The sequence below is a fragment of the Bos indicus genome, unplaced genomic scaffold (genome assembly GCF_029378745.1).
Source record: "Bos indicus isolate NIAB-ARS_2022 breed Sahiwal x Tharparkar unplaced genomic scaffold, NIAB-ARS_B.indTharparkar_mat_pri_1.0 scaffold_70, whole genome shotgun sequence".
Lineage (NCBI taxonomy): Eukaryota > Metazoa > Chordata > Mammalia > Artiodactyla > Bovidae > Bos > Bos indicus.
This window is the reverse complement of record NW_027223730.1, coordinates 306938-330497: the sequence shown is the minus strand read 5'-3', so window position 1 is coordinate 330497 and position 23560 is coordinate 306938. Positions and strand designations below refer to the sequence as shown.

At 53.7% G+C, this 23560-nt stretch overlaps 1 protein-coding gene and 5 pseudogenes across 11 annotated transcripts in view; all 6 read left to right on the top strand.

The window, feature by feature from the left end:
* The window catches only part of LOC109578038 (liprin-alpha-1-like), a 392515-nt gene that overhangs the window by 76287 nt on the left and 292668 nt on the right, over nucleotides 1-23560 (top strand). The gene's annotated exons all lie outside the window — the stretch shown is intronic.
* On the top strand, nucleotides 2556-2675 carry LOC139182051 (5S ribosomal RNA; annotated as a pseudogene).
* On the top strand, nucleotides 7387-7506 carry LOC139182061 (5S ribosomal RNA; annotated as a pseudogene).
* Nucleotides 10923-11042, top strand: LOC139182054 (5S ribosomal RNA; annotated as a pseudogene).
* LOC139182060 (5S ribosomal RNA) lies at nucleotides 15745-15864 on the top strand (annotated as a pseudogene).
* Nucleotides 20568-20687, top strand: LOC139182059 (5S ribosomal RNA; annotated as a pseudogene).

Below are 23560 nucleotides of genomic sequence, written 5' to 3'. Positions count from 1 at the left end.
GTCACATAGCCTTCCAAGATGCTATTTTCCCTGCCTGAAATTCTTCCTGCATCTCAACCCTGGTTTACCTAGGTTCAACCTATGGACCTCAACGAAATGGTGCCTCTGGAAAGCCTTCCCTGACACCCAGGTTTTGTGGTGAGGGAAGAGGCCCCTCTATAGGTTCTCAAAGGATCTGCCTGTCATGTATCATTAGAGTCGTCTCAGTGAAAGCAGGAACTCTGTGTCTTCTTCTCTCCGCCTTCTATTCCCTGAAACTTATTACATGCCTCCTAGCTCATCGTAGGTGCTCAGTATTTACTTAGTGTGTGAAAGACAGAAAAGCTCTTGGAAGCCTCAAGGGGTCACTTGGCTCGGCACTTTTGATCTCTGTGTATATTTGGCGAGTCAATTCTTTCCTTTCCTGGGTTGATGTGTACACTATATTCGAGGCACAATCTAAGGCATGAAGACATATCCATGCATAGAGGTTCTTGCTTTCAAGGAACTCGTACAGCAGATTTCTACAAGTTAGGGCTTTTCAAATGCTCTAGAAGCATGTGAACGTTCAGTATGCTCCATTTTCATTGCAAAGAAAGATCGTTTGACTTCCATAGCAAAGGTGGAGACCTTTCAACGTTGAGTCCAAGACTTATACCTTGACCATTTCAGGCAAGTCTTGTGATTCCTTCTGGAGGTGTGTGGCTCTTGCAGAGATGTGAAGATCTTCCATCGTCCTCAGACTTTGGTGTCATTTGCAATCATCCAGAAAGCTTCCAGGTCCAGGTTCCAGACCACCACCACACACAGTCAGTAGCCAACGGAGTGGATTCCAGGAATACGCATTGTTCACCGGCATTACCGTTGATATTGTTGCTGCACACTCAATGCAGTGGGCAGGGCCTGGATTGTCCACTGGGTCTCATGTGGAATGGAAAGAAGGGCTCCCCACCCCCCACAGACCCCCCACCCCCACTGTTGACAGCCTTGTGACGAGAAACGGTCCCCGAAACAAGAATCAGACAAAGCAGAGAAGCCCAGATGATAGTCCTTGAGATGAAGGAACTAAGCAGCTGGTTGAGATGGCACCAAGGGGAAAGGTTGCTCTTTTTGTCTGCCCCTCTACTCCTTTCTTCCTGGACACCTTAGGGCTTCGTCATGGAGATTTGAAAGAAAGTGCACAAAAGTCATATGTGTTGTATCAAGATTTTGAATTTAACCATCTCTCAAAAAGGAAGAGAGCTTCACCTGCACATGTTTCTTTCAAAAACGTCCATTGCTTTTCAATTCTAGGGTTTCTCTCTTGCCTTGTTCACTTAGCCTTAATAGTGAAAATCAACGAAAACTACATAAAGATTCACAGATACCAAAAAGGACAGCTTCTGTTTCTGAAATCATCTTTCCATTTAGTAGAACACGAGCTCTATTCTTTGTATTTTGCCTAGGGAATTAGCAATGTCCTGGTTCAGATGGCAAGGTATCCCCACCCAGGAGATTGGGGTTCGATCCCTGGGTCCGGAAGATGCCTCCCGTAGAAGGAAATGGCAACCCACTCCAGTATCCTCGCCTGGGAAATGCCACGGACAGAGGAGCCTGATGGGCCGCAGTCCATGGGTCGTATCAAAGTTGGGCTCAATCCAGCAACTACGAACAGAAGTAATTCCAAAGACCACACTCAAGTGTGTGTGTGTGTGTGTGTGTGTGTGTGTGTGTCTGTATCTCCTCTTGCCGTCTTGGAGTCTGTCTCGGAATCTTCATGTATTTCTGCCTCTGTATCTCCTGACAGCCAGCCGCCGGCGCGTTCGTCTGGCCCCGGCCTCTCCCAGGCGCTCTGGTTCTGGCTGAGGAGCTTGCGCAGGCCAGCTGTCTCCCTTGGCGTGGGTGCGTGCGAGTGTCTGTGTGTCTGTCTGTGTGCCTGCCTGTGGCTCGTCTGCTCTCTCAGGAAGGTCGAGGGCTTGGCGTGGGGGCAAAGGGGGGGCCTCGGTAGTGCGAAGGGGAGGGGCTGAGGCGCTCCGCTCGACCGCGCCTTCCTGGCTTCTGGTGGGTTTGGGCACCGGACAGGTGCCGCGCAAGTTGGGCGCTCAAGTTTCGCTGCACCTAGGCCCGCAGGAGGTTCAGAGGCCCCTGGCCGCGGGGGTTGGGAGGCGGCGGGCGCCGAAGACCGACACCTCCGGGGCCGCGCGGGCCTGAGCAGCGCATGGGATCGGGGGGAGGCCCCGCTCAGCGAGCGCGGCCGGGTCTGGAGTGGCCGCGGGTGGGAGGGCACCGAGACCTCCACACCCCTCAGCCCAGCCCCCAGGCCCCGCGCGCACGCACGCACGCACGCCCTCCCAGTCAATGGGGGGTCCTGGAAGCCCCTCGGGCCCCCGGGCCCGGCCAGGCGCTTGCTGCTCTGGTGTGGGCGGTGTTCGGGGGGGCGGGCCGGCGTCAGCAGGCTGGAGTCCGGTCGCGGATCGTGCGGCTCAAGTACAGCACGCCCCGCGACGAGAGGTGTGGCCCGTTGGCCCGACCTGCAGGGCAGAGCGAAAGGGAGGCGAAGCGCAAGGCTCTTAGGGCGCCCCGAGCCAACCGCCACCGTCTCAGGCCCTATCAGCCTGAAGGCGCCCGATCTCGTCTGATCTCGGAAGCTAAGCAGGGTCGGGCCTGGTTAGGATCTTGGATGGGAGACCACCTGGGAATCCCGGGTGCTCGAGGCTTTTTGCCTACCAGAAGAGGTCCTTTAGCCCCCGCCGCGCGTCCCGATTCTTGGATCCCCCCCGCAGCCCCAGCCCCTCCCGGGCCGCGGGGAGCGGCTGGCCGGGGCCCCGACTCCCGCTGCAGACCTGGGTTGCCTCCACGCGGCCTGCGAGCCCCTCCGCATTCGCATTCGGCTTCCAGGACACCCGACGACCGGCAGTCCCGTCTCCATCTGGGGCTCCTTTGGCTTGCCTCAGGCAATCCCGGGGCTTGCACCGACTCAAGCCAGATCCCCAGCACCCCCCCCCCACCCCCTGCCTCGCAGGCATTCGCGCATGCGCATGTGCGCGCGCACGCACAGATAGATGTGCCCAAACGGGGCATCTATCTTGTTCAATTATACTGTGGGTGGATCTATGCCTGGGAGTCGGACTGCTGAACCATAATCTACTTCCACTTTTAGTTCCTTCGGGAACCTCCATAATCTTTTCCATACCGGCTCTACCCACGCCCATTCCTACTCACCGTGGAGGAGAGTTCCCTTTGCTCCACATCTTCTCCAGCTTTGGTTATTGACAGACATGGCAGTGAGGCCCAATCGGACTCATGTGAAGTGGTCCCTCCTTGGAGTTTGGAGTTGAGCCTCTCCAATCATTAGTGATGTGGAGCAAGATGACCTTTTGGAAATGCAGATGCAATGCTGTCACCTCCCTGCTCCAACGGCTCTCGTATTTTCCCAGCATATTGAAGATACGACCACTTCCCTTCAGGCTTGCTCCTCACGTTCTTCTCTGATGTCTTTTGCCTGGAATGCCCTCTGCACTCTTTGGCTTCCATCCCATAGGGCATTTTTCGTTTCTTGAATGTCCTAAGTTTCCCTGGTCACATAGCCTTCCAAGATGCTATTTTCCCTGCCTGAAATTCTTCCTGCATCTCAACCCTGGTTTACCTAGGTTCAACCTATGGACCTCAACGAAATGGTGCCTCTGGAAAGCCTTCCCTGACACCCAGGTTTTGTGGTGAGGGAAGAGGCCCCTCTATAGGTTCTCAAAGGATCTGCCTGTCATGTATCATTAGAGTCGTCTCAGTGAAAGCAGGAACTCTGTGTCTTCTTCTCTCCGCCTTCTATTCCCTGAAACTTATTACATGCCTCCTAGCTCATCGTAGGTGCTCAGTATTTACTTAGTGTGTGAAAGACAGAAAAGCTCTTGGAAGCCTCAAGGGGTCACTTGGCTCGGCACTTTTGATCTCTGTGTATATTTGGCGAGTCAATTCTTTCCTTTCCTGGGTTGATGTGTACACTATATTCGAGGCACAATCTAAGGCATGAAGACATATCCATGCATAGAGGTTCTTGCTTTCAAGGAACTCGTACAGCAGATTTCTACAAGTTAGGGCTTTTCAAATGCTCTAGAAGCATGTGAACGTTCAGTATGCTCCATTTTCATTGCAAAGAAAGATCGTTTGACTTCCATAGCAAAGGTGGAGACCTTCCAACGTTGAGTCCAAGACTTATACCTTGACCATTTCAGGCAAGTCTTGTGGTTCCTTCTGGAGGTGTGTGGCTCTTGCAGAAATGTGAAGATCTTCTGTTGGGGGCCAGAGTGAGGTACTCCGCCCATGGCAAAGGTCATGAGGAAGGAGGCTCGACATACGCAAAGGCGGGATCGAGCCTCAGGAGTCCCCCTGGAAATCCTCGAGCATCTACCCCCATAACCAGAGCCTGCCTACTTTACTACTTTGTGCTCACCTACACCTCTGACTTTACGGGGGGCTGTCCCCCACCACCTCTTTTGGAGAAGGAGTTAACTTAGAGCTCCAGTTTATAATAATTCCTGGGCGTGATAAGAGTGTTTTAACCTACAAACTCCTCTGAAGGTTCTCTGGCCTGCCTGACAGGCTTGTCCGGCCACATGTGATCGCTCACAGCCTCCCAACCGTGAGAGGCACAAGATGCTTTAAACCTTCTAAAAACAGGTTCCTTAGAAAAGTTAGAAAACTATTAGTATAAGTATAATGGGCTAATTAGAAATTGTGTTGGTGAAGGGTTTTTCATTTGTTGAGCCAATGTTTGTTGCTAAGTCTCCATATCCCCTGCCCTTACACACATTAATGAATATATAGAATTAACCTTTGATATTAATCACGTTAGACCTTAGGCTAAGTAAATTCTTTCCTTAACTAAAACCCACTACACCCTCACCCTGTAGGAATGTAACTTTATTTGGGTGGCGTCTGTTTTGAGAATAATCAGCCCTGGAGAAATAAGTGTCCTGATTGACTGACCGCTGTCACAAGGAGAGGGTCGTAAATTGTCAGCAGGGCCCCCTGGCCAGAAGATGATGTAACACCCCTAAGACCTCTGTATACATTTGTGTGAAGCACCTGACTTTAATGAAAGTCAGGACTGCTGTCCCCATGTGACTTTTGCATAACATCTCAGTGTATAAAAGTAGACCATGGAAAATAAAGAATTGGGATCAGTTTCTCAAAATACTGGTCTCCCCATGTCGCTCTCTCTCTCACTCTGGTTGAGTCTCCATCTGGAGCGCGGAACCCACCATGCTTACTAATTATGCCTGGGCTTCTAAGATCCGACCGGGGAGGCCTCAGTGTCTCCTCTCCTTCGGGAGAACGGAAGGACGCCTGCGGCCTACGTAAGTGGTGCAAACTTCTTGTCTTGAAGTTTTATTGGTCTCCCGCGTAAACCAAGCCACTCAGCCTCTTTTCTCCACTGAATTTTCCTACTGAGCTATCCTCATCCTATTACTCTTTATATCTTTGATAAAATATTTAAATAAATAAATAGGTCGCCGACACCGTCCCCGCTTCGAATACCCTGGATCAGCCGGGGCAGGACCCCGGCAATCTTCCATCGTCCTCAGACTTTGGTGTCATTTGCAATCATCCAGAAAGCTTCCAGGTCTAGGTTCCAGACCACCACCACACACAGTCAGTAGTCAACGGAGTGGATTCCAGGAATACGCATTGTTCACCGGCATTACCGTTGATATTGTTGCTGCACACTCAATGCAGTGGGCAGGGCCTGGATTGTCCACTGGGTCTCATGTGGAATGGAAAGAAGGGCTCCCCCCCACACACACACACACACCCCCACCCCCACTGTTGACAGCCTTGTGACGAGAAACGGTCCCCGAAACAAGAATCAGACAAACCAGAGAAGCCCAGATGATAGTCCTTGAGATGAAGGAACTAAGCAGCTGGTTGCGATGGCACCAAGGGGAAAGGTTGCTCTTTTTGTCTGCCCCTCTACTCCTTTCTTCCTGGATGCCTTAGGGTTTTGTCATGGAGATTTGAAAGAAAGTGCACAAAAGTCATATGTGTTGAATCAAGATTTTGCATTTAACCATCTCTCAAAAAGGAAGAGAGCTTCACCTGCACATGTTTCTTTCAAAACCGTCAATTGCTTTTCAATTCTGGGGTTTCTCTCTTGCCTTGTTCACTTAGCCTTAACAGTAAAAATCAACGAAAACTACATAAAGATTCAAAGATACCAACAAAGGACAGCTTCTGTTTTTGAAATCATCTTTCCATTTAGTAGAACACGAGCTCTATTCTTTGTATTTTGCCTAGGGAATTAGCAATGTCCTGGTTCAGATGGCAAGGCATCCGCGCACAGGAGACTGGGGTTTGATCCCTGGGTCGGGAAGATCCCGCCGGAGAAGGAAATGGTAACCCACTCCCAGTATCCTCGCCTGGGAAATGCCACGGACAGAGGAGCCTGATGGGCCGCAGTCCATGGGTTGTATTAAAGTTGGGCTCAAGCCAGCAACTACGAACACAAGTATTTCCAAAGACCACACTCAAGTGTGTGTGTGTGTGCGTGTGTGTGTGTGTGTGTGTGTGTGTATCTCCTCTTGCCGTCTTGGAGTCTGTCTCGGAATCTTCATGTATTTCTGCCTCTGTATCTCCTGACAGCCAGCCGCCGGCCCGTTCGTCTTGCCCCCGCCTCTCCCAGGCGCTCTAGCTCTGGCTGAGGAGCTTGCGCAGGCCAGCTGTCTCCCCTGGCGTGGGTGCGTGCGAGTGTCTGTGTGTCTGTCTGTGTGCCTGCCTGTGGCTTGTCTGCTCTCTCAGGAAGGTCGAGGGCTTGGCGTGGGGTCAAAGGGGGGGCCTCGGTAGTGCGAAGGGGAGGGGCTGAGGCGCTCCGGTCGACCGCGCCTCCTTGGCTTCTGCTGGGTTTGGGCACCGGACAGGTGCCGGGCAAGTTGGGCGCTCAAGTTTCGCTGCGCCTAGGCCCGCAGGAGGTTCAGAGGCCCCTGGGCCGCGGGGGTTGGGAGGCGGCGGGCGCCGAAGACCGACACCTCCGGGGCCGCGCGGGCCTGAGCAGCGAATGGGATCGGGGGGAGGCCCCGCTCAGCGAGCGCGGCCAGGTCTGGAGTGGCCGGGGGTGGAAGGGCGCCGAGACCTCCACACCCCTCAGCCCAGCCCCCAGGCCCCGCGCGCACGCATGCACGCAGGCCCTCCCGGTCAATGGGGGGTCCTGGAAGCCCCTCGGGCCCCCGGGCCCGGCCAGGCGCTTGCTGCTCTGGTGTTGGCGGTGTTCGGGGGGGGCGGGCCGGCGTCAGCAGGCTGGAGTCCGGTCGCGGGTCGTGCGGCTCAAGTACAGCACGCCCCGCGACGAGAGGTGCGGCCCGTTGGCCCGACCTGCAGGGCAGAGCGAAAGGGAGGCGAAGCGCAAGGCTCTTAGGGCGCCCCAAGCCAACCGCCTCCGGCTCCGGCCCTATCAGCCTGAAGGCGCCCGATCTCGTCTGATCTCGGAAGCTAAGCAGGGTCGGGCCTGGTTAGGATCTTGGATGGGAGACCACCTGGGAATCCCGGGTGCTCGAGGCTTTTTGCCTACCAGAAGAGGTCCTGTAGCCCCCGCCGCGCGTCCCGATTCTTGCATCCCCCCCCGCAGCCCCAGCCCCTCCCGGGCCGCGGGGAGCGGGTGGCCGGGGCCCCGACTCCCGCTGCAGACCTGGGTTGCCTCCGCGCGGCCCGCGAGCCCCTCCGCATTCGCATTCGGCTTCCAGGACACCCGACGACCGGCAGTCCCGTCTCCATCTGGGGCTCCTTTGGCTTGCCTCAGGCAATCCCGGGGCTTGCACGGACTCCAGCCAGAGCCCCAGCCCCCGCCCCACCCCCTGCCTCGCAGGCCATCACGCATGCGCAAGTGCGCACGCACGCACAGATAGATGTGCCCAAACGGGGCATCTATCTTGTTCACTTATACCGTGGGTGTATCTATGCCTGGGAGTCGGACTGCTGAACCATACGCTACTTCCAATTTTAGTTCCTTCGGGAACCTCCATAATCTTTTCCATACCGGCTCTACCCACGCCCATTCCTACTCACCGTGGAGGAGAGTTCCCTTTGCTCCACATCTTCTCCAGCACTGGTTATTGACAGACATGGCAGTGAGGCCCAATCGGACTCATGTGAAGTGGTCCCTCCTTGGAGTTTGGAGTTGAGCCTCTCCAATCATTAGTGATGTGGAGCAAGATGACCTTTTGGAAATGCAGATGCAATGCTGTCACCTCCCTGCTCCAACGGCTCTCGTATTTTCCCAGCATATTGACGATACGACCATTTTCCTTCAGGCTTGCTCCTCACGTTCTTCTCTGATGTCTTTTGCCTGGAATGCCCTCTGCACTCTTTGGCTTCCATCCCATAGGGCATTTTTCGTTTCTTGAATGTCCTAAGTTTCCCTGGTCACATAGCCTTCCAAGATGCTATTTTCCCTGCCTGAAATTCTTCCTGCATCTCAACCCTGGTTTACCTAGGTTCAACCTATGGACCTCAACGAAATGGTGCCTCTGGAAAGCCTTCCCTGACACCCAGGTTTTGTGGTGAGGGAAGAGGCCCCTCTATAGGTTCTCAAAGGATCTGCCTGTCATGTATCATTAGAGTCGTCTCAGTGAAAGCAGGAACTCTGTGTCTTCTTCTCTCCGCCTTCTATTCCCTGAAACTTATTACATGCCTCCTAGCTCATCGTAGGTGCTCAGTATTTACTTAGTGTGTGAAAGACAGAAAAGCTCTTGGAAGCCTCAAGGGGTCACTTGGCTCGGCACTTTTGATCTCTGTGTATATTTGGCGAGTCAATTCTTTCCTTTCCTGGGTTGATGTGTACACTATATTCGAGGCACAATCTAAGGCATGAAGACATATCCATGCATAGAGGTTCTTGCTTTCAAGGAACTCGTACAGCAGATTTCTACAAGTTAGGGCTTTTCAAATGCTCTAGAAGCATGTGAACGTTCAGTATGCTCCATTTTCATTGCAAAGAAAGATCGTTTGACTTCCATAGCAAAGGTGGAGACCTTTCAACGTTGAGTCCAAGACTTATACCTTGACCATTTCAGGCAAGTCTTGTGATTCCTTCTGGAGGTGTGTGGCTCTTGCAGAGATGTGAAGATCTTCCATCGTCCTCAGACTTTGGTGTCATTTGCAATCATCCAGAAAGCTTCCAGGTCCAGGTTCCAGACCACCACCACACACAGTCAGTAGCCAACGGAGTGGATTCCAGGAATACGCATTGTTCACCGGCATTACCGTTGATATTGTTGCTGCACACTCAATGCAGTGGGCAGGGCCTGGATTGTCCACTGGGTCTCATGTGGAATGGAAAGAAGGGCTCCCCACCCCCCACAGACCCCCCACCCCCACTGTTGACAGCCTTGTGACGAGAAACGGTCCCCGAAACAAGAATCAGACAAAGCAGAGAAGCCCAGATGATAGTCCTTGAGATGAAGGAACTAAGCAGCTGGTTGAGATGGCACCAAGGGGAAAGGTTGCTCTTTTTGTCTGCCCCTCTACTCCTTTCTTCCTGGACACCTTAGGGCTTCGTCATGGAGATTTGAAAGAAAGTGCACAAAAGTCATATGTGTTGTATCAAGATTTTGAATTTAACCATCTCTCAAAAAGGAAGAGAGCTTCACCTGCACATGTTTCTTTCAAAAACGTCCATTGCTTTTCAATTCTAGGGTTTCTCTCTTGCCTTGTTCACTTAGCCTTAATAGTAAAAATCAACGAAAACTACATAAAGATTCACAGATACCAAAAAGGACAGCTTCTGTTTCTGAAATCATCTTTCCATTTAGTAGAACACGAGCTCTATTCTTTGTATTTTGCCTAGGGAATTAGCAATGTCCTGGTTCAGATGGCAAGGTATCCCCACCCAGGAGATTGGGGTTCGATCCCTGGGTCCGGAAGATGCCTCCCGTAGAAGGAAATGGCAACCCACTCCAGTATCCTCGCCTGGGAAATGCCACGGACAGAGGAGCCTGATGGGCCGCAGTCCATGGGTCGTATCAAAGTTGGGCTCAATCCAGCAACTACGAACAGAAGTAATTCCAAAGACCACACTCAAGTGTGTGTGTGTGTGTGTGTGTGTGTGTGTGTGTCTGTATCTCCTCTTGCCGTCTTGGAGTCTGTCTCGGAATCTTCATGTATTTCTGCCTCTGTATCTCCTGACAGCCAGCCGCCGGCCCGTTCGTCTTGCCCCCGCCTCTCCCAGGCGCTCTAGCTCTGGCTGAGGAGCTTGCGCAGGCCAGCTGTCTCCCCTGGCGTGGGTGCGTGCGAGTGTCTGTGTGTCTGTCTGTGTGCCTGCCTGTGGCTCGTCTGCTCTCTCAGGAAGGTCGAGGGCTTGGCGTGGGGGCAAAGGGGGGGCCTCGGTAGTGCGAAGGGGAGGGGCTGAGGCGCTCCGCTCGACCGCGCCTTCCTGGCTTCTGGTGGGTTTGGGCACCGGACAGGTGCCGCGCAAGTTGGGCGCTCAAGTTTCGCTGCGCCTAGGCCCGCAGGAGGTTCAGAGGCCCCTGGGCCGCGGGGGTTGGGAGGCGGCGGGCGCCGAAGACCGACACCTCCGGGGCCGCGCGGGCCTGAGCAGCGAATGGGATCGGGGGGAGGCCCCGCTCAGCGAGCGCGGCCAGGTCTGGAGTGGCCGCGGGTGGGAGGGCGCCGAGACCTCCACACCCCTCAGCCCAGCCCCCAGGCCCCGCGCGCACGCACGCACGCACGCCCTCCCGGTCAATGGGGGGTCCTGGAAGCCCCTCGGGCCCCCGGGCCCGGCCAGGCGCTTGCTGCTCTGGTGTGGGCGGTGTTCGGGGGGGCGGGCCGGCGTCAGCAGGCTGGAGTCCGGTCGCGGGTCGTGCGGCTCAAGTACAGCACGCCCCGCGACGAGAGGTGCGGCCCGTTGGCCCGACCTGCAGGGCAGAGCGAAAGGGAGGCGAAGCGCAAGGCTCTTAGGGCGCCCCGAGCCAACCGCCTCCGGCTCAGGCCCTATCAGCCTGAAGGCGCCCGATCTCGTCTGATCTCGGAAGCTAAGCAGGGTCGGGCCTGGTTAGGATCTTGGATGGGAGACCACCTGGGAATCCCGGGTGCTCGAGGCTTTTTGCCTACCAGAAGAGGTCCTGTAGCCCCCGCCGCGCGTCCCGATTCTTGCATCCCCCCCGCAGCCCCAGCCCCTCCCGGGCCGCGGGGAGCGGGTGGCCGGGGCCCCGACTCGCGCTGCAGACCTGGGTTGCCTCCGCGCGGCCCGCGAGCCCCTCCGCATTCGCATTCGGCTTCCAGGACACCCGACGACCGGCAGTCCCGTCTCCATCTGGGGCTCCTTTGGCTTGCCTCAGGCAATCCCGGGGCTTGCACGGACTCCAGCCAGATCCCCAGCCCCCGCCCCCACCCCCTGCCTCGCAGGCCATCACGCATGCGCATGTGCGCACGCACGCACAGATAGATGTGCCCAAACGGGGCATCTATCTTGTTCACTTATACTGTGGGTGGATCTATGCCTGGGAGTCGGACTGCTGAACCATACGCTACTTCCACTTTTAGTTCCTTCGGGAACCTCCATAATCTTTTCCATACCGGCTCTACCCACGCCCATTCCTACTCACCGTGGAGGAGAGTTCCCTTTGCTCCACATCTTCTCCAGCTTTGGTTATTGACAGACATCGCAGTGAGGCCCAATCGGACTCATGTGAAGTGGTCCCTCCTTGGAGTTTGGAGTTGAGCCTCTCCAATCATTAGTGATGTGGAGCAAGATGACCTTTTGGAAATGCAGATGCAATGCTGTCACCTCCCTGCTCCAAGGGCTCTCGTATTTTCCCAGCATATTGAAGATACGACCACTTCCCTTCAGGCTTGCTCCTCACGTTCTTCTCTGATGTCTTTTGCCTGGAATGCCCTCTGCACTCTTTGGCTTCCATCCCATAGGGCATTTTTCGTTTCTTGAATGTCCTAAGTTTCCCTGGTCACATAGCCTTCCAAGATGCTATTTTCCCTGCCTGAAATTCTTCCTGCATCTCAACCCTGGTTTACCTAGGTTCAACCTATGGACCTCAACGAAATGGTGCCTCTGGAAAGCCTTCCCTGACACCCAGGTTTTGTGGTGAGGGAAGAGGCCCCTCTATAGGTTCTCAAAGGATCTGCCTGTCATGTATCATTAGAGTCGTCTCAGTGAAAGCAGGAACTCTGTGTCTTCTTCTCTCCGCCTTCTATTCCCTGAAACTTATTACATGCCTCCTAGCTCATCGTAGGTGCTCAGTATTTACTTAGTGTGTGAAAGACAGAAAAGCTCTTGGAAGCCTCAAGGGGTCACTTGGCTCGGCACTTTTGATCTCTGTGTATATTTGGCGAGTCAATTCTTTCCTTTCCTGGGTTGATGTGTACACTATATTCGAGGCACAATCTAAGGCATGAAGACATATCCATGCATAGAGGTTCTTGCTTTCAAGGAACTCGTACAGCAGATTTCTACAAGTTAGGGCTTTTCAAATGCTCTAGAAGCATGTGAACGTTCAGTATGCTCCATTTTCATTTCAAAGAAAGATCGTTTGACTTCCATAGCAAAGGTGGAGACCTTCCAACGTTGAGTCCAAGACTTATACCTTGACCATTTCAGGCAAGTCTTGTGGTTCCTTCTGGAGGTGTGTGGCTCTTGCAGAAATGTGAAGATCTTCTGTTGGGGGCCAGAGTGAGGTACTCCGCCCATGGCAAAGGTCATGAGGAAGGAGGCTCGACATACGCAAAGGCGGGATCGAGCCTCAGGAGTCCCCCTGGAAATCCTCGAGCATCTACCCCCATAACCAGAGCCTGCCTACTTTACTACTTTGTGCTCACCTACACCTCTGACTTTACGGGGGGCTGTCCCCCACCACCTCTTTTGGAGAAGGAGTTAACTTAGAGCTCCAGTTTATAATAATTCCTGGGCGTGATAAGAGTGTTTTAACCTACAAACTCCTCTGAAGGTTCTCTGGCCTGCCTGACAGGCTTGTCCGGCCACATGTGATCGCTCACAGCCTCCCAACCGTGAGAGGCACAAGATGCTTTAAACCTTCTAAAAACAGGTTCCTTAGAAAAGTTAGAAAACTATTAGTATAAGTATAATGGGCTAATTAGAAATTGTGTTGGTGAAGGGTTTTTCATTTGTTGAGCCAATGTTTGTTGCTAAGTCTCCATATCCCCTGCCCTTACACACATTAATGAATATATAGAATTAACCTTTGATATTAATCACGTTAGACCTTAGGCTAAGTAAATTCTTTCCTTAACTAAAACCCACTACACCCTCACCCTGTAGGAATGTAACTTTATTTGGGTGGCGTCTGTTTTGAGAATAATCAGCCCTGGAGAAATAAGTGTCCTGATTGACTGACCGCTGTCACAAGGAGAGGGTCGTAAATTGTCAGCAGGGCCCCCTGGCCAGAAGATGATGTAACACCCCTAAGACCTCTGTATACATTTGTGTGAAGCACCTGACTTTAATGAAAGTCAGGACTGCTGTCCCCATGTGACTTTTGCATAACATCTCAGTGTATAAAAGTAGACCATGGAAAATAAAGAATTGGGATCAGTTTCTCAAAATACTGGTCTCCCCATGTCGCTCTCTCTCTCACTCTGGTTGAGTCTCCATCTGGAGCGCGGAACCCACCATGCTTACTAATTATGCCTGGGCTTCTAAGATCCGACCGGGGAGGCCTCAGTGTCTCCTCTCCTTCGGGAGAACGGAAGGACGCCTGCGGCCTACGTAAGTGGTGCAAACTTCTTGTCTTGAAGTTTTATTGGTCTCCCGCGTAAACCAAGCCACTCAGCCTCTTTTCTCCACTGAATTTTCCTACTGAGCTATCCTCATCCTATTACTCTTTATATCTTTGATAAAATATTTAAATAAATAAATAGGTCGCCGACACCGTCCCCGCTTCGAATACCCTGGATCAGCCGGGGCAGGACCCCGGCAATCTTCCATCGTCCTCAGACTTTGGTGTCATTTGCAATCATCCAGAAAGCTTCCAGGTCTAGGTTCCAGACCACCACCACACACAGTCAGTAGTCAACGGAGTGGATTCCAGGAATACGCATTGTTCACCGGCATTACCGTTGATATTGTTGCTGCACACTCAATGCAGTGGGCAGGGCCTGGATTGTCCACTGGGTCTCATGTGGAATGGAAAGAAGGGCTCCCCCCCCCCACACACACACACCCCCACCCCCACTGTTGACAGCCTTGTGACGAGAAACGGTCCCCGAAACAAGAATCAGACAAACCAGAGAAGCCCAGATGATAGTCCTTGAGATGAAGGAACTAAGCAGCTGGTTGCGATGGCACCAAGGGGAAAGGTTGCTCTTTTTGTCTGCCCCTCTACTCCTTTCTTCCTGGATGCCTTAGGGTTTTGTCATGGAGATTTGAAAGAAAGTGCACAAAAGTCATATGTGTTGAATCAAGATTTTGCATTTAACCATCTCTCAAAAAGGAAGAGAGCTTCACCTGCACATGTTTCTTTCAAAACCGTCAATTGCTTTTCAATTCTGGGGTTTCTCTCTTGCCTTGTTCACTTAGCCTTAACAGTAAAAATCAACGAAAACTACATAAAGATTCACAGATACCAACAAAGGACAGCTTCTGTTTTTGAAATCATCTTTCCATTTAGTAGAACACGAGCTCTATTCTTTGTATTTTGCCTAGGGAATTAGCAATGTCCTGGTTCAGATGGCAAGGCATCCGCGCACAGGAGACTGGGGTTTGATCCCTGGGTCGGGAAGATCCCGCCGGAGAAGGAAATGGTAACCCACTCCCAGTATCCTCGCCTGGGAAATGCCACGGACAGAGGAGCCTGATGGGCCGCAGTCCATGGGTTGTATTAAAGTTGGGCTCAAGCCAGCAACTACGAACACAAGTATTTCCAAAGACCACACTCAAGTGTGTGTGTGTGTGCGTGTGTGTGTGTGTGTGTGTATCTCCTCTTGCCGTCTTGGAGTCTGTCTCGGAATCTTCATGTATTTCTGCCTCTGTATCTCCTGACAGCCAGCCGCCGGCCCGTTCGTCTTGCCCCCGCCTCTCCCAGGCGCTCTAGCTCTGGCTGAGGAGCTTGCGCAGGCCAGCTGTCTCCCCTGGCGTGGGTGCGTGCGAGTGTCTGTGTGTCTGTCTGTGTGCCTGCCTGTGGCTTGTCTGCTCTCTCAGGAAGGTCGAGGGCTTGGCGTGGGGTCAAAGGGGGGGCCTCGGTAGTGCGAAGGGGAGGGGCTGAGGCGCTCCGGTCGACCGCGCCTCCTTGGCTTCTGCTGGGTTTGGGCACCGGACAGGTGCCGGGCAAGTTGGGCGCTCAAGTTTCGCTGCGCCTAGGCCCGCAGGAGGTTCAGAGGCCCCTGGGCCGCGGGGGTTGGGAGGCGGCGGGCGCCGAAGACCGACACCTCCGGGGCCGCGCGGGCCTGAGCAGCGAATGGGATCGGGGGGAGGCCCCGCTCAGCGAGCGCGGCCAGGTCTGGAGTGGCCGCGGGTGGAAGGGCGCCGAGACCTCCACACCCCTCAGCCCAGCCCCCAGGCCCCGCGCGCACGCATGCACGCAGGCCCTCCCGGTCAATGGGGGGTCCTGGAAGCCCCTCGGGCCCCCGGGCCCGGCCAGGCGCTTGCTGCTCTGGTGTGGGCGGTGTTCGGGGGGGCGGGCCGGCGTCAGCAGGCTGGAGTCCGGTCGCGGGTCGTGCGGCTCAAGTACAGCACGCCCCGCGACGAGAGGTGCGGCCCGTTGGCCCGACCTGCAGGGCAGAGCGAAAGGGAGGCGAAGCGCAAGGCTCTTAGGGCGCCCCGAGCCAACCGCCTCCGGCTCCGGCCCTATCAGCCTGAAGGCGCCCGATCTCGTCTGATCTCGGAAGCTAAGCAGGGTCGGGCCTGGTTAGGATCTTGGATGGGAGACCACCTGGGAATCCCGGGTGCTCGAGGCTTTTTGCCTACCAGAAGAGGTCCTTTAGCCCCCGCCGCGCGTCCCGATTCTTGCATCCCCCCCGCAGCCCCAGCCCCTCCCGGGCCGCGGGGAGCGGGTGGCCGGGGCCCCGACTCCCGCTGCAGACCTGGGTTGCCTCCGCGCGGCCCGCGAGCCCCTGCGCATTCGCATTCGGCTTCCAGGACACCCGACGACCGGCAGTCCCGTCTCCATCTGGGGCTCCTTTGGCTTGCCTCAGGCAATCCCGGGGCTTGCACGGACTCCAGCCAGAGCCCCAGCCCCCGCCCCACCCCCTGCCTCGCAGGCCATCACGCATGCGCAAGTGCGCACGCACGCACAGATAGATGTGCCCAAACGGGGCATCTATCTTGTTCACTTATACCGTGGGTGTATCTATGCCTGGGAGTCGGACTGCTGAACCATACGCTACTTCCACTTTTAGTTCCTTCGGGAACCTCCATAATCTTTTCCATACCGGCTCTACCCACGCCCATTCCTACTCACCGTGGAGGAGAGTTCCCTTTGCTCCACATCTTCTCCAGCTTTGGTTATTGACAGACATCGCAGTGAGGCCCAATCGGACTCATGTGAAGTGGTCCCTCCTTGGAGTTTGGAGTTGAGCCTCTCCAATCATTAGTGATGTGGAGCAAGATGACCTTTTGGAAATGCAGATGCAATGCTGTCACCTCCCTGCTCCAACGGGCTCTCGTATTTTCCCAGCATATTGAAGATACGACCACTTCCCTTCAGGCTTGCTCCTCACGTTCTTCTCTGATGTCTTTTGCCTGGAATGCCCTCTGCACTCTTTGGCTTCCATCCCATAGGGCATTTTTCGTTTCTTGAATGTCCTAAGTTTCCCTGGTCACATAGCCTTCCAAGATGCTATTTTCCCTGCCTGAAATTCTTCCTGCATCTCAACCCTGGTTTACCTAGGTTCAACCTATGGACCTCAACGAAATGGTGCCTCTGGAAAGCCTTCCCTGACACCCAGGTTTTGTGGTGAGGGAAGAGGCCCCTCTATAGGTTCTCAAAGGATCTGCCTGTCATGTATCATTAGAGTCGTCTCAGTGAAAGCAGGAACTCTGTGTCTTCTTCTCTCCGCCTTCTATTCCCTGAAACTTATTACATGCCTCCTAGCTCATCGTAGGTGCTCAGTATTTACTTAGTGTGTGAAAGACAGAAAAGCTCTTGGAAGCCTCAAGGGGTCACTTGGCTCGGCACTTTTGATCTCTGTGTATATTTGGCGAGTCAATTCTTTCCTTTCCTGGGTTGATGTGTACACTATATTCGAGGCACAATCTAAGGCATGAAGACATATCCATGCATAGAGGTTCTTGCTTTCAAGGAACTCGTACAGCAGATTTCTACAAGTTAGGGCTTTTCAAATGCTCTAGAAGCATGTGAACGTTCAGTATGCTCCATTTTCATTTCAAAGAAAGATCGTTTGACTTCCATAGCAAAGGTGGAGACCTTCCAACGTTGAGTCCAAGACTTATACCTTGACCATTTCAGGCAAGTCTTGTGGTTCCTTCTGGAGGTGTGTGGCTCTTGCAGAAATGTGAAGATCTTCTGTTGGGGGCCAGAGTGAGGTACTCCGCCCATGGCAAAGGTCATGAGGAAGGAGGCTCGACATACGCAAAGGCGGGATCGAGCCTCAGGAGTCCCCCTGGAAATCCTCGAGCATCTACCCCCATAACCAGAGCCTGCCTACTTTACTACTTTGTGCTCACCTACACCTCTGACTTTACGGGGGGCTGTCCCCCACCACCTCTTTTGGAGAAGGAGTTAACTTAGAGCTCCAGTTTATAATAATTCCTGGGCGTGATAAGAGTGTTTTAACCTACAAACTCCTCTGAAGGTTCTCTGGCCTGCCTGACAGGCTTGTCCGGCCACATGTGATCGCTCACAGCCTCCCAACCGTGAGAGGCACAAGATGCTTTAAACCTTCTAAAAACAGGTTCCTTAGAAAAGTTAGAAAACTATTAGTATAAGTATAATGGGCTAATTAGAAATTGTGTTGGTGAAGGGTTTTTCATTTGTTGAGCCAATGTTTGTTGCTAAGTCTCCATATCCCCTGCCCTTACACACATTAATGAATATATAGAATTAACCTTTGATATTAATCACGTTAGACCTTAGGCTAAGTAAATTCTTTCCTTAACTAAAACCCACTACACCCTCACCCTGTAGGAATGTAACTTTATTTGGGTGGCGTCTGTTTTGAGAATAATCAGCCCTGGAGAAATAAGTGTCCTGATTGACTGACCGCTGTCACAAGGAGAGGGTCGTAAATTGTCAGCAGGGCCCCCTGGCCAGAAGATGATGTAACACCCCTAAGACCTCTGTATACATTTGTGTGAAGCACCTGACTTTAATGAAAGTCAGGACTGCTGTCCCCATGTGACTTTTGCATAACATCTCAGTGTATAAAAGTAGACCATGGAAAATAAAGAATTGGGATCAGTTTCTCAAAATACTGGTCTCCCCATGTCGCTCTCTCTCTCACTCTGGTTGAGTCTCCATCTGGAGCGCGGAACCCACCATGCTTACTAATTATGCCTGGGCTTCTAAGATCCGACCGGGGAGGCCTCAGTGTCTCCTCTCCTTCGGGAGAACGGAAGGACGCCTGCGGCCTACGTAAGTGGTGCAAACTTCTTGTCTTGAAGTTTTATTGGTCTCCCGCGTAAACCAAGCCACTCAGCCTCTTTTCTCCACTGAATTTTCCTACTGAGCTATCCTCATCCTATTACTCTTTATATCTTTGATAAAATATTTAAATAAATAAATAGGTCGCCGACACCGTCCCCGCTTCGAATACCCTGGATCAGCCGGGGCAGGACCCCGGCAATCTTCCATCGTCCTCAGACTTTGGTGTCATTTGCAATCATCCAGAAAGCTTCCAGGTCTAGGTTCCAGACCACCACCACACACAGTCAGTAGTCAACGGAGTGGATTCCAGGAATACGCATTGTTCACCGGCATTACCGTTGATATTGTTGCTGCACACTCAATGCAGTGGGCAGGGCCTGGATTGTCCACTGGGTCTCATGTGGAATGGAAAGAAGGGCTCCCCCCCCACACACACACACCCCCCACCCCCACTGTTGACAGCCTTGTGACGAGAAACGGTCCCCGAAACAAGAATCAGACAAACCAGAGAAGCCCAGATGATAGTCCTTGAGATGAAGGAACTAAGCAGCTGGTTGCGATGGCACCAAGGGGAAAGGTTGCTCTTTTTGTCTGCCCCTCTACTCCTTTCTTCCTGGATGCCTTAGGGTTTTGTCATGGAGATTTGAAAGAAAGTGCACAAAAGTCATATGTGTTGAATCAAGATTTTGCATTTAACCATCTCTCAAAAAGGAAGAGAGCTTCACCTGCACATGTTTCTTTCAAAACCGTCAATTGCTTTTCAATTCTGGGGTTTCTCTCTTGCCTTGTTCACTTAGCCTTAACAGTAAAAATCAACGAAAACTACATAAAGATTCACAGATACCAACAAAGGACAGCTTCTGTTTTTGAAATCATCTTTCCATTTAGTAGAACACGAGCTCTATTCTTTGTATTTTGCCTAGGGAATTAGCAATGTCCTGGTTCAGATGGCAAGGCATCCGCGCACAGGAGACTGGGGTTTGATCCCTGGGTCGGGAAGATCCCGCCGGAGAAGGAAATGGCAACCCACTCCAGTATCCTCGCCTGGGAAATGCCACGGACAGAGGAGCCTGATGGGCCGCAGTCCATGGGTTGTATTAAAGTTGGGCTCAACCCAGCAACTACGAACAGAAGTATTTCCAAAGACCACACTCAAGTGTGTGTGTGTGTGTGTGTGTGTGTGTGTGTGTGTGTATCTCCTCTTGCCGTCTTGGAGTCTGTCTCGGAATCTTCATGTATTTCTGCCTCTGTATCTCCTGACAGCCAGCCGCCGGCCCGTTCGTCTTGCCCCCGCCTATCCCAGGCGCTCTGGCTCTGGCTGAGGAGCTTGCGCAGGCCAGCTGTCTCCCTTGGCGTGGGTGCGTGCGAGTGTCTGTGTGTCTGTCTGTGTGCCTGCCTGTGGCTCGTCTGCTCTCTCAGGAAGGTCGAGGGCTTGGCGTGGGGTCAAAGGGGGGGCCTCGGTAGTGCGAAGGGGAGGGGCTGAGGCGCTCCGCTCGACCGCGCCTTCCTGGCTTCTGCTGGGTTTGGGCACCGGACAGGTGCCGCGCAAGTTGGGCGCTCAAGTTTCGCTGCGCCTAGGCCCGCAGGAGGTTCAGAGGCCCCTGGGCCGCGGGGGTTGGGAGGCGGCGGGCGCCGAAGACCGACACCTCCGGGGCCGCGCGGGCCTGAGCAGCGCATGGGATCGGGGGGAGGCCCCGCTCAGCGAGCGCGGCCGGGTCTGGAGTGGCCGCGGGTGGGAGGGCGCCGAGACCTCCACACCCCTCAGCCCAGCCCCCAGGCCCCGCGCGCACGCACGCACGCACGCCCTCCCGGTCAATGGGGGGTCCTGGAAGCCCCTCGGGCCCCCGGGCCCGGCCAGGCGCTTGCTGCTCTGGTGTTGGCGGTGTTCGGGGGGGGCGGGCCGGCGTCAGCAGGCTGGAGTCCGGTCGCGGGTCGTGCGACTCAAGTACAGCACGCCCCGCGACGAGAGGTGCGGCCCGTTGGCCCGACCTGCAGGGCAGAGCGAAAGGGAGGCGAAGCGCAAGGCTCTTAGGGCGCCCCGAGCCAACCGCCACCGTCTCAGGCCGTATCAGCCTGAAGGCGCCCGATCTCGTCTGATCTCGGAAGCTAAGCAGGGTCGGGCCTGGTTAGGATCTTGGATGGGAGACCACCTGGGAATCCCGGGTGCTCGAGGCTTTTTGCCTACCAGAAGAGGTCCTTTAGCCCCCGCCGCGCGTCCCGATTCTTGGATCCCCCCCGCAGCCCCAGCCCCTCCCGGGCCGCGGGGAGCGGCTGGCCGGGGCCCCGACTCCCGCTGCAGACCTGGGTTGCCTCCGCGCGGCCCGCGAGCCCCTCCGCATTCGCATTCGGCTTCCAGGACACCCGACGACCGGCAGTCCCGTCTCCATCTGGGGCTCCTTTGGCTTGCCTCAGGCAATCCCGGGGCTTGCACGGACTCCAGCCAGAGCCCCAGCCCCCGCCCCACCCCCTGTCTCGCAGGCCATCGCGCATGCGCAAGTGCGCACGCACGCACAGATAGATGTGCCCAAACGGGGCATCTATCTTGTTCACTTATACCGTGGGTGTTTCTATGCCTGGGAGTCGGACTGCTGAACCATAGGCTACTTCCACTTTTAGTTCCTTCGGGAACCTCCATAATCTTTTCCATACCGGCTCTACCCACGCCCGTTCCTACTCACCGTGGAGGAGAGTTCCCTTTGCTCCACATCTTCTCCAGCACTGGTTATTGACAGACATTGCAGTGAGGCCCAATCGGACTCATGTGAAGTGGTCCCTCCTTGGAGTTTGGAGTTGAGCCTCTCCAATCATTAGTGATGTGGAGCAAGATGACCTTTTGGAAATGCAGATGCAATGCTGTCACCTCCCTGCTCCAACGGCTCTCGTATTTTCCCAGCATATTGACGATACGACCACTTCCCTTCAGGCTTGCTCCTCACGTTCTTCTCTGATGTCTTTTGCCTGGAATGCCCTCTGCACTCTTTGGCTTCCATCCCATAGGGCATTTTTCGTTTCTTGAATGTCCTAAGTTTCCCTGGTCACATAGCCTTCCAAGATGCTATTTTCCCTGCCTGAAATTCTTCCTGCATCTCAACCCTGGTTTACCTAGGTTCAACCTATGGACCTCAACGAAATGGTGCCTCTGGAAAGCCTTCCCTGACACCCAGGTTTTGTGGTGAGGGAAGAGGCCCCTCTATAGGTTCTCAAAGGATCTGCCTGTGATGTATCATTAGAGTCGTCTCAGTGAAAGCAGGAACTCTGTGTCTTCTTCTCTCCGCCTTCTATTCCCTGAAACTTATTACATGCCTCCTAGCTCATCGTAGGTGCTCAGTATTTACTTAGTGTGTGAAAGACAGAAAAGCTCTTGGAAGCCTCAAGGGGTCACTTGGCTCGGCACTTTTGATCTCTGTGTATATTTGGCGAGTCAATTCTTTCCTTTCCTGGGTTGATGTGTACACTATATTCGAGGCACAATCTAAGGCATGAAGACATATCCATGCATAGAGGTTCTTGCTTTCAAGGAACTCGTACAGCAGATTTCTACAAGTTAGGGCTTTTCAAATGCTCTAGAAGCATGTGAACGTTCAGTATGCTCCATTTTCATTTCAAAGAAAGATCGTTTGACTTCCATAGCAAAGGTGGAGACCTTCCAACGTTGAGTCCAAGACTTATACCTTGACCATTTCAGGCAAGTCTTGTGATTCCTTCTGGAGGTGTGTGGCTCTTGCAGAAATGTGAAGATCTTCCATCGTCCTCAGACTTTGGTGTCATTTGCAATCATCCAGAAAGCTTCCAGGTCCAGGTTCCAGACCACCACCACACACAGTCAGTAGCCAACGGAGTGGATTCCAGGAATACGCATTGTTCACCGGCATTACCGTTGATATTGTTGCTGCACACTCAATGCAGTGGGCAGGGCCTGGATTGTCCACTGGGTCTCATGTGGAATGGAAAGAAGGGCTCCCCACCCCCCACAGACCCCCCACCCCCACTGTTGACAGCCTTGTGACGAGAAACGGTCCCCGAAACAAGAATCAGACAAAGCAGAGAAGCCCAGATGATAGTCCTTGAGATGAAGGAACTAAGCAGCTGGTTGAGATGGCACCAAGGGGAAAGGTTGCTCTTTTTGTCTGCCCCTCTACTCCTTTCTTCCTGGACACCTTAGGGCTTCGTCATGGAGATTTGAAAGAAAGTGCACAAAAGTCATATGTGTTGTATCAAGATTTTGAATTTAACCATCTCTCAAAAAGGAAGAGAGCTTCACCTGCACATGTTTCTTTCAAAAACGTCCATTGCTTTTCAATTCTAGGGTTTCTCTCTTGCCTTGTTCACTTAGCCTTAATAGTAAAAATCAACGAAAACTACATAAAGATTCACAGATACCAAAAAGGACAGCTTCTGTTTCTGAAATCATCTTTCCATTTAGTAGAACACGAGCTCTATTCTTTGTATTTTGCCTAGGGAATTAGCAATGTCCTGGTTCAGATGGCAAGGTATCCCCACCCAGGAGATTGGGGTTCGATCCCTGGGTCCGGAAGATGCCTCCCGTAGAAGGAAATGGCAACCCACTCCAGTATCCTCGCCTGGGAAATGCCACGGACAGAGGAGCCTGATGGGCCGCAGTCCATGGGTCGTATCAAAGTTGGGCTCAATCCAGCAACTACGAACAGAAGTAATTCCAAAGACCACACTCAAGTGTGTGTGTGTGTGTGTGTGTGTGTGTGTGTCTGTATCTCCTCTTGCCGTCTTGGAGTCTGTCTCGGAATCTTCATGTATTTCTGCCTCTGTATCTCCTGACAGCCAGCCGCCGGCGCGTTCGTCTGGCCCCGGCCTCTCCCAGGCGCTCTGGTTCTGGCTGAGGAGCTTGCGCAGGCCAGCTGTCTCCCTTGGCGTGGGTGCGTGCGAGTGTCTGTGTGTCTGTCTGTGTGCCTGCCTGTGGCTCGTCTGCTCTCTCAGGAAGGTCGAGGGCTTGGCGTGGGGGCAAAGGGGGGGCCTCGGTAGTGCGAAGGGGAGGGGCTGAGGCGCTCCGCTCGACCGCGCCTTCCTGGCTT